Genomic DNA, 10,950 nt, shown 5'->3' on the forward strand with positions numbered 1-10,950 from the left:
CCTAGTTAAGTTGCCCTCATAAATTTAGGACCTATGAAAGCAGAGTAATTAAAACTTAAAACACGTGAGGAACAAAATGGTAATAATCAAGCTGTATGAGTAAATTCAGTTATTAGGGAGAATAAAGTGCGCACTTAATAGTCTATATATGGCGGTTGCCATATATTGCGGCTGCGGATACGTCGAGTCGGCTATTGGAAGCTTTTTCTCAAGCTCAAGGTATATGGTACGTCTTGGAGGACGACTCAGGAGCAGCTGAGTTTCTTTAATGTGCACTGACATGGAGAAGTACATGCGTACCTTGATTTTCGTCTCCATCGAAAAGCGGTCGCCGCGGCTAGGATTTGCTCCCGGGTTTTCAGGGTCCTTCAATCGAACGCCATAGCCAATGAGCCACCAAAGACGGAGACGTGGTTTGGAAGCTTCGAATGCTAGGTGGTAAGAAGTGAAAGAACATGGCCAGACGAGGCATGCAACTTCTCCGTCTCCTTATTCACAGTATGGTCCGTGAATAAGGCCATGCCGTGAATAAGTACACGTGACATGACGGTACTGTGAGCATGGTCTTGAAGAATCAACTTATGCTTGTGACCGCGATATAAGGCAGCTCTAATGAATTACTCCAATCAGGAGGTTTAGCGGATGCCTTGACCTACTTTCTTCTCACCCACTCTCCCTCTTAGGAAGCAAACGCGGATTTTAACGCACACTAGTGATGAGTGCTCTGCCCAGACAAAGACAATTCCACTTGTCGATAACTTGGCTCGACCTACGAATTGTTTATGGCCCACTATACTCTTGTTCACTGCTCTTTCATAGCATGAGAAATCAATGATATATAGAAAAAAAGCGATCACGCAAAAAGGTAAATCCGCTGCGGCAATGCAATTGTTGGCAGCATGCATGTCGTATTTGCTAATGCTATATGTTCAGAAGGAAAGAAGAAAGCCGAGCACAGAAGCTAAAGAAAAAAAGTATGTTTGTTGAGGTCAACATAAAGGTAAAATGCGGTTTGATTCTAAGCAATTCTGCTGTTCAATGGTTCTACCTTTGCCGCCAGACGTTCTTGTATGCTGTCAATTTTGTATGACTTTAAAATGTTTTAGCTCTAATATGGGGGTATAGATCCCCCATTTCTGGGTACCTGCGAACGTGACCATATCACGTCACGTAGAACAGCAACTCATCCATGTCATTTGATCTTGTGACATCGCTAAGTCCGCCGACAATCACAGCCCAGTGATCTCGCACGCCAGATACATTCGCTAATTCAGCCATGTAGCATGTTCTGGTCTCGTTCGTTTGCAGCCAGCATATTGCCTTTTGCCTTCCATCTTCAGGCGCACCATGAAAACTCGGCCATAAAATTATTCTGTTTTAACTGGTTGGTCGAGTGCCATCACTATTAACGTCACACGCTCCGGAGACCAATCACACTTGAACAAGCGATAGATCCCTTTACGTGACTTCTGCCTCTGACACCAAACACCTGATTGATTCAAAAGCGGTCTTCAGCGTCTGATCCGATAGTCACCTGCAGGCGTATCTGCCGTAGGAGTGGTCGCTAGGCCACGCGATTCTCTGATTTGGCGACAGGTTGATGACGGCATGTTGTGTCGTGATGTCACGTAGCTGTATGATTAATAAACGCTGAGGAATAAGGTGTCGACAGATCAAGGTCACATTAGAGAATTTAATTATAGCATATGGACGATTTCGTACGATAAACGTCAGCAAATTATGGGACGTTACTCCGTGTGTTGCGTCGGCGCTTTTAGTTGGCCGTACGAAAGCGCGAACGCAAACTACGGTGGCGACATCTAGATTCAGGCTTTTTTTTTCACTCGCAAGCCAAAACTCGCCAAGTCGCACCGGGACTTTAGCCAGTTTCTTTGCTGCGGTAGTTTCGTTGTACTCCCCAACAATGGTATTCTCGTGTTGAATACTTTACCCTGTATTGCCGACATGGTGCGTACCGGCCTGCATTCAGCCCCGTACTGCTAAGCATATTTTTCAAATACACTGGTGTAAGCAGTCAAGCCAAGGCAACGCACTTCATGGCGTTGACATGCCAAAGCAATAAAGCTACTCTTCAGGCTTAGGGCCTGTGCTGCCGCCATGAAAAATTAAAAAAACACAAAGCAAATTGTTCACTAATTATTTCAGCTCAATGCTGCACGAGGCAAAGCGAAGACTTCGTGTGCTATTTATAGGCGTCAATGCGACTAAAAACGCTGTAACGAAGACAAGTTCACCCTGAAGCGGGCTGCCTGGAGACCTCTATCTTGTCAACGCTGAACTCCCATCGTACGTCAGGACCGGGTACGATAAACTCACGTTTCGGTGTACGCTGGCCGATCGCCTTGGGTATCGTATAGCGCATGCGCAGAGCGCGTCACGATATTTTCGGCGAGACGCTAGTCCTCCGCGCTCGCCAGAGGAATAGCGCTTAAGTAGTAGTAAAGTAATTAGTAAAGACGCAGTATACTGTACTAATGGGTGACTTCATTGCCAAGGTAGGGAAAAAGCAGGCAGGATACCAGGCAGTAGGTGACTATGGCATTGGCTCTAGTAATAGCAGGGGGGAGTTACTAGTTGATGTTGCAGAGCGCAATAACTTAAGAATCATGAATACCTTCTTCAGCATTCAGCTAACGGAAGAACCGCAAATGGACATGGAAAAGTCCTAACAGGGAGACTAAAAATGAAATTGACTTCATAATGTGTTCAACCCCCACATTATGCAAGATGTAGAGGTAATCGGGAAAGTGCGATGCAGTGACCACAGGATGGTGAGGTCCCGAATTAGCCAAAATCTGAAGAAGGAAAGCAACAAATTAGTAAGAAAGAAACCCATCAACGACTTAGCGGTGAGGGGGATGGAAGAAGAGTTCAGGATCTCGTACAGAATAGGTATTCAGCTCTAAACGAGGATGACGACATTACCCTAGAAGCAATGAACAATAATTTCAGAGGTATCATTACTGAATGTGCGGCAGAAGTAGGCGGTATAAAAGTTAGACAGGATACCGGTAAGCTGTCTAAGGAGACGAAAGATATGATTAAGAAACGCCAGAGTATGAAAGCTTCCAATCCAACAGACCATATTGAATTGGCCGAGACATCAAAGCTAATCAATAAGCGCAAGGTGGCCGATATAAGGAAGTATAACATGGAGAAAATTGAGCATGCTGTAAAGAACGGGGGAAACCTTAAAGCGGTAAAGAAGAAATTAGGCATAGGCAAAAACCAGATGTATGCGATAAGAGACAAGGAGGGCAACGTCATCGCGAATATGGACAAGATAGTCAAAGTAGCCGAGGAGTTCTATACAGATATCTACACTAGCCAAAGTAGTCAGGACCGTATGGAGATTGGCGGTAGGGAAAAACAGTCAGACATTCCGCCAGTTACGAAGGACGAGGTAAGAAAGCATTAGAAACTATGAAAAGGGGGAAATCAGCTGGAGAGGATCAGATAACTACAGATTTGCTGAAGGACGGTTGGGATATCGTGTTAGAAAAGCTGGCCAGCCTGTATACACAGTGCCTGATGTCATCGAAGGTACCGGAACCATTGAAAAATGCAAACATTATCCTCATTCATAAGAAAGGGGACTCTAAGGACCCTAAAAAGTACAGACCAATCAGCTTACTGTCTGTTACGTATAAGGTATTTACTAAGGTAATCGCTAATAGAATCAGTACTACCTTAGACTGTAATCAAGCACAGGATCAAGCAGGTTTTCGGATACGGTTCTTTACTATCGATCATATCCATACCATCAATCAGGTGATAAAAAAATGCTCGGAATTTAACCAGCCCTTATACATAGCATTCATTGATTACGAAAAAGCATTTGACTCAGTTGAAACCTGGGCGGTGATGTAGGCATTGCGAAATAAGGGGGTAGACGAGCCATACGTGAAAGTGCTGGAAGATATATATAGTGGCTGCACAGCAACCATAGTTCTGCATAAAGAAAGTAACCAAATTCCCATAAAGAAACGTGTTAGGCAAGGAGACCCAATTTCCCCAGTACTGCTTAGAGGAAGTATTCAGAGACTTGGAATGGAAGCAGTTAGGGACAAGAGTAGATGGAGAATACCTCAGTAATCTGCGATTTGCTGATGACATTGCCTTGCTAAGCAACTTGGGGGATGAACTGCAAATAATGATTGGTGACCTAGACAGGAAAAGTAAAAAGGTAGGCTTGAAAATCAATATGCAGAAGACTAAGGTATGTTCAACAGCCTCGGAACGGAACAGGAGTTTACGTTAGGTAGCAAAGTACTGGAAGTTGTAGGCGAATATGTCTACTTAGGACAGGTAGTAGCCGCAGATCCGGACCATGAAAAGGAAATAACAAGAAGAATAAGACTGGGATGGAGCGCATTTGGCAAGCACTCAAAGATTATGACTAGCAGCTTACCGGTATCGCTCAAGAGGAAAGTATACAACAGTTGCATCTTACCTGTACTCACCTATGGGGCTGAAAAATGGAGGCTAATCAAGAAAGTTCTTAAGTTGAGGACAACCCAGAGGCCTATGGAACGAAAAATGGTAGAGGTAACATTAAGAGATAGGAAGCGTGCAGAGTGGGTCAGAGAAATAACTCAGGTTACCGATATTCTAGTGGAAATTAAGAAGAAATGGGCATGGGCAGGACATGTAGTGGGAAGAGAGGATAACCGATGGTCGCTCAGGGTAACAAACTGGATTCCAAGGGAAGGAAAGCATAGCAGGGGGCGGCAGAAAGTTAGGTGGGCGGATGAGGTTAAGAAGTTCGCAGTGGTGAAGTGGATGCAGCTAGCACAGAACCGTGTGAAGTGGCGAAATATGGGAGAGGCCTTCGCCCTGCAGGGGGTATAGTTAGGCTGATGATTATGACGATGATGATGATGATGATTCCTCTGCGTGTGTCTGTGTACGCTATACTAAATATCTCAATTGTATCGCCTTTTAGTTGAGAATGACGTCAGAACGTAACCTTTCAGGAACATTGAATTCGAGGTTTGACACGCTGCGCTTAGACCGCACCGGCAAATTCGTACGGCTAGACGAAAGCGGGCATTTATATCTATGTCGGGCAGGTTTTTATCTAATCCGGTAACTTAATATACCTAAACCACTAATCGGCGCAAAGCTCTACAGTTTTAACTACAGCTGTATGCCAATTAGAAGGTGTGGAGTAATATACGTGCAAATTAAAATTTTAGTGGTACATGATTAGCAGAATTTTTCTGAAGCAGGTGAACGAGGACGAATAATAGCAGCCATGATCATACCCTTCAAAAGGAAAGGTTAAGCGTTTTCCGTATTTTATATTCATTTTTTGTGGCCCACATGTATACCTGATAACTATACCTGTTAGTGCTAATCACCTTTAGCTCATGGGGATTTTGTAATCAGCTTAAATAGCTTAGCACAACAACTTCTACGTCGGAACCTCCTAACCAGATTCACTTCTTCTGGTAGTGCACGGCAAGGCCATTGTGGAGCCATCTATCGTTATCACCGAGAGGAGAGGGCGGAATACCCCTTGTTGCGTCTAAATTCATATAGGATTGAGGATGGTCTTGACCTATGACGTTGCTTAAGTTACAAAACGATTTCTAAAATCTCACGAGAAATACAGACTAAAGAAAATTGGTCTTAAACTGATAAAACCTTGAATCTATCAGCCCAATTTTATTACCCACGGTTTCTAGTGTACGTGTTGAATCTACTGAGCGTGCGCATTGTTCCAGATGTTGAGGCCTTTCTGGAATTGCAATTATAACTATCACTGTAGCCTTAGTGAGTCGTGATTTGAAGGCATGCCCTATGCACGAGACCTACGTGGCGCACCCGTTTCATGAAGTGTGCAATGGAGGAGACATATTGCACGATCATATGTGGCCTTGTGTTATAATGCGGCGGAATATTTTTGTGTCGCTGATGAGGAGCAATGCATATTAATAGCCTATTTGTGCGGTGCTCGAGAACGCGTCGGTGGCTTGTGTAATCACTCAACTTCGCTATTCCTTTTGCCATCCGCATCTAATATATTTGATCATGCAGGACATTCGCAGGAGAAGCTACTGACGTGGAGTCGCAAAGGTCGTTCAAGAAAGGTAAAAAAAGAAACAAGTCGTGTTCATACGACTTAGTTCATGCTTTTCGTAGAAGATATTTTACATTGAAAACAGAAAAGTGGCGTCTGACATTAAATATGACAACACACCGACGTTTATTTCTTATTCTCTAGAAACGCCACTAGAGAAAGCTTCGGAGTTTCAAGAAGTTTTATTTGTTGATTTTCAAAGGTAATCAAAGATATGCAATAGATGATATGCAAATTTCATTTTGATCTGGCAACACTGCAGCCGTAGCTTCCTATTGCCATCTTGGCTCGGGCGAGCGGTCGCGTCGCCGGCATGTCGTTGACCGTTCGTGCTTCCTTGATACCGGGGAAATTGTATCTAATATTTCGATAATGATATTAAGAGCCCTGTTTGAGCTCCACAACTGCCACAACTGTTTGTAATGTAGTAATCCCGATCGCCATCAGCTCGCGCGCCACCGTCGAAGAAAGTGTCAGTGAGCTGCTGCAGGCGCTCCACCATTTCGTGGGGAAGGCAATGAGGCAGCAAGCGACGACAGTATTGGTGATGACACGGTATCTATGTCGGAGTCAGTGCTGGCGCCGTTGACATATCGCTTAATGTTTGACACATGCTCCGGGAAAATGTGGTGCACACCGCATGGTCGATGCTCGGGGAGGTCTTCGAGGCGGTATGTCACGGGGTCGAGCCATTCAACGACACGGTAAGGGCCGCGGTATCGGGGCATGAGCTTCGTGGCACGGCCAGTCGCGCGGATGGTGCGGCGAACGAGGACCAAGTCACCGGACTGGAAGGAGGGAAGTGGTAGTGCCGCCGCATTGGCCACTTGCACACGCACATGAGCCGTGAGAAGGTTGCGCTGAGCGTCGAGGTGGGCGTAGCGAAGTCGTTGGGCGGAGTCAGTTGGTGACGCAGTCTGATAGGAAAGGCCCGACTGCGCGTCGAGAGGGATGGAGGGTGGTCTGCCATAGACGACTGAGAACGGCGTGACATGTGTTGTTTCTTGCCTCGCAGTGTTGAGTTCAAAAGGTGCCGCAGAAACAAAACGATCCCAGTTTCTGCGGGACGGAGCCACGTAGGAGGCGAGTATATCCGTGAGGGTGCGGTTAACACGCTCCACGAGGCCATTGTACTGGGGATGATTGACGGATGTAGTGGAATGCGCAATGCCGAAGGAGCGGAGGGCTCGCTCAGTTCATGGGACATAAAGCAGCTCCCATGGTCCGTGATGAGGCGTCGGGGCACACCATGCCGAAGAACGAGATGCTGTTCCACAAGCAAAACGGCATGAGCGGAAGAGGTGTCTGGAACGGGAGTGCTTCGACCCACTTGGAAAAGTAGTCGATCATAACCAGAATATACCTGTTTCCGACGGACGTCTTCGGGAATGGGCCCAAATGAACCAGTCCAACCAATTAGAATGGTGAACTCGGCGGCGAAAAAGCCTGAGGGGTTGCTTGGTTATTCGTGTGGACGATGTTCGGTATTGGCACGTCTGGCAGAACGCAACGTGTTCCTTGACATCTCTGGACATATTAGGCCACCAAAAGCGCTCCGACACTCATGCGTAGGTCTTACCGCGACCAAGGTGACCAGCTGTGAGAGAGTAGTGCAGGCCGCGCAAGACTTGCGACCGCAGTGTTGCTGGCACCACTGGTAACCACACGGGTGGTCGACCACGGAGCCGCCTCACATGACACAAGAGATCATCTTCAATTCGATAGACCCGGCGCAGTTTACGGAGACCTGTGCCGGCGGCGGTGCCAAGGGATTGGACTATGGCCGCAATGTCGGGATCTTTCGTTTGTGCAGTCCTGAAATCCGTCAAACCCGTCACGAGACAAGGGTGGCGAGAAAGGAAATCGGCATCGTGATGGGCAGAACCGCGCCGATGCACTATGGTGAAATCGTACTCTTGAAGTTGCAGTGACCAGCGTGCAATCTTGGCATTTAAGTGTTTGGCAGACTGCAGCCAAGCGAGAGCGCTGTTGTCAGTGACTATGGTAAAATGACGGCCGTACAGGTAGGGACGGAACTTCTCGACGGCACAGACAACGGCGAGGCACTCGAGTTCCGAAGAGTGGCGGCGGTGCTCTACGTCGGAAAGCTGGCGGCTGGCATAAGCTAGAACTTTGTGGTCACCTGAATCGTCTGCCTGAAAAAGGGCAGCGCTGAGCCCATCTTGGCTGGCATCCGTGTAGAGGACGATGTGGGCCGATTTGTCGTAGTGGGCCAATGTGGGAGGCTTGAGAAGGGCGTGCTTTGCGTCAAGAAACGCGAGCTCTTTGACCGGCGCCCAACTCCACGCTGCATTCTTCAGCAGGGCGGTCAACGAAGCGCTTCGCTTGGCAAAGTCGATAATGAAACGACGGAAATACGAAGCAAATCCAAGGAAACTTTTGAGCTCCTTGGCGGTGGTGGGAGCTTCGTAAACCTTAAGCGCTTTTAGTTTTTCAGGGTCGGGACGGATGCCATGCCGGCTCACAATGTGACCCAAGTACGTTACCTCTGCAAAACGGAAGAAACATTTTTTTGGTTTTAAGCGAAGCCCAGCAGAGGTAAGGGCTTCGAGGACGAGTTTGAGTAGCGTTCGGTGTTCTTCAAACTTAGCCGCGTAGACAATTACGTCGTCCAAGTAGACCAACGCCATATTCCACTTCATATTGCCTAAGACGCGGTTCATCAGGCGCTGAAAGGTACTTGGAGCATTCGAGAGACCGAAGGGCATACGGTTGAACTGGTAAAGGCCGTCGGGAGTCACGAAAGCCGTCTTTTCCGCATCATCGGGGTGAACAGGCACCTGCTAGTAGCCCGAGAGCAGATCTACGGTGGCAAAATAACGGGCCCCCTTCAGGCGATCAAGTGCATCGTCGAGGCGGGGATGAGGGTACACGTCGAGGTGAGTAATAGCATTTACCTTGCGATAATCAACGCAGAAGCGGAGTGTTCCATCCTTCTTGTGCACAATGACTACAGGGGAGGACCAAGGGCTACAAGACGGGGCAATGATTCCCTGGTCAAGCATGTCGCATACGTGCTGCTGGATGAATCTGCGTACGGCTGGCGCTACACGGCGAGTTGGTGATGAATGGGCCCGCGGTTTATGGTGTTGATCTGGTGTTGGGGCCAGGAAGTGCACCAGAGTTCACCGGCGCTTAGAGAAAAGCAACTGCGATGTTCGAGCAGCAAGGCCTTGACTGAGGCAAGTTCCGCGTCGGTGAGGGTGTGGCCGAGGTAAACGTTTCCCCTGGTAGGACCGCCGGCGCTGGGGGGTGCTCAGGCGGTGCTTCAGGTTGCAGAGACGCAACCGGTGATCCGGAGTTCAGGATTGAGGCTGCACGCAATGGAGCGCCAGGAGTCAGCACGAGAGGTGCGCGGCTGATGTTAAGCATAAATAGGTGGGCCTTTCCTTTGAGCACAGGCAGAAGGCTTCGAGGGGAGGTCATCTCACGGGCTGGAGCTGAACACCGGATGGGTTCGAAAAGTATGTCCGCTGTGATCAGACTGTCAAGCTTGGCATACACCCACATTGTCGCACCTGGTGGCAGAGTCACGGCGGACGCTACAGTCACGGTAGTGACGTCGATCAGCTTGACTCGACGTGGCCACTTCGTTTCGAGGTAACGCACAGATTCTGACGCATGCTTGGTCGCCGACACCAGGGAATGCCACAGGGCGACACCGAGACTGGAAATTCGGCTAAGCCAACCCGGCCCACGCAGAGTTCGGCTCGCGCGTGGTTCTGTTGTGGTAAAATTAAGGACCACTCCGGCTTGCTGGCACCCCCCGCACCCGAGGACCACTGGCCAAATAGGGCCGTCTGCTACAACAACCTCGGTGGAGAGAGTCTTTTCGAGCGCTGTCAGATTGATGATGACACGTCCGACTTGCTCCACCGGGGCGCTGTTAAATGCTAAGAGCCGGGTTTTGGTGGCTGGAAGAAGCCGGTGGGGCTCGTTAACAATAAACGATTTGTCCAGCACATTGACAGCCGCTCCGGTGTCGGCCAAGGCCTCTACGTGCCGGCCAAGCAGAGCGCCGTCGAAGAGTACGTAGGGAGCTTCAGTTGTTATCGGAGCCGACGAAAGGAGGGGACAAGGAGAGCGAAGAAGTGTGGGGACGGCGGAACGGTGCCCCTTGAGGTCCGCCAAATCGTTTTCCGACGTCGGACGGATAGCACAGTCCCTTGCATATTGCCCCCTCAGGCTTAGTGGAAGCAGGTCGTGCGGGTGTCGTTACGCCCGCGTCGGTTAGAGGCCACTGTAGGGACTGCCAATCGAGGAGTCTGCACCTAGACGGTGCGCGCAGCAGACGGTGGCGACCCCCGCGTGGCCAACAAAGTCAATTCCGCCTCGATGGCGAGCGCCATGGCGGCGCGGACGGACTCAGGACGCCCAAAACGGACCAAGCGCTGCACCTCAGGGAGTCGGATGGCGTCGACAAACGCCTCGGTGCCGACCTGGGCCACGACGTTCTGAGGTGCCCCCGGCAGCGAATGCAGCACCAGGCGCTCAATGGCGGCGGCGAGGTCCTGGTATGTCTCCCTGGGCTCTTGACGCGGGCTCGCAGGCGGTGGTACTGGGCACGGGGTTGACCTGAAGCACTGTAGTAGTCGGACAGGAGGCCCACCAGGACGATGTAAGAGCCCAGCTGATCGGGCTGCACGTTCTGCAGCAGCTCAGTTGCGCGGCCTCTCAGTTTAGAGACGAGCATCCATGCCTTCATATGCTCGTCCCAGCCTCTCGCCGTCGGAATACCTTCCAGTTGGATGCGGTAAGCATCCCACGAGATAGTGCCGTCAAACGTGGGTAATTCCACTACGTGCAATGATGTACCCGCGCCG

This window comes from Amblyomma maculatum, chromosome 3 (assembly GCF_055883805.1).
Source record: "Amblyomma maculatum isolate TAMU_Amacu chromosome 3, ASM5588380v1, whole genome shotgun sequence".
Classification (NCBI taxonomy): domain Eukaryota; kingdom Metazoa; phylum Arthropoda; class Arachnida; order Ixodida; family Ixodidae; genus Amblyomma; species Amblyomma maculatum.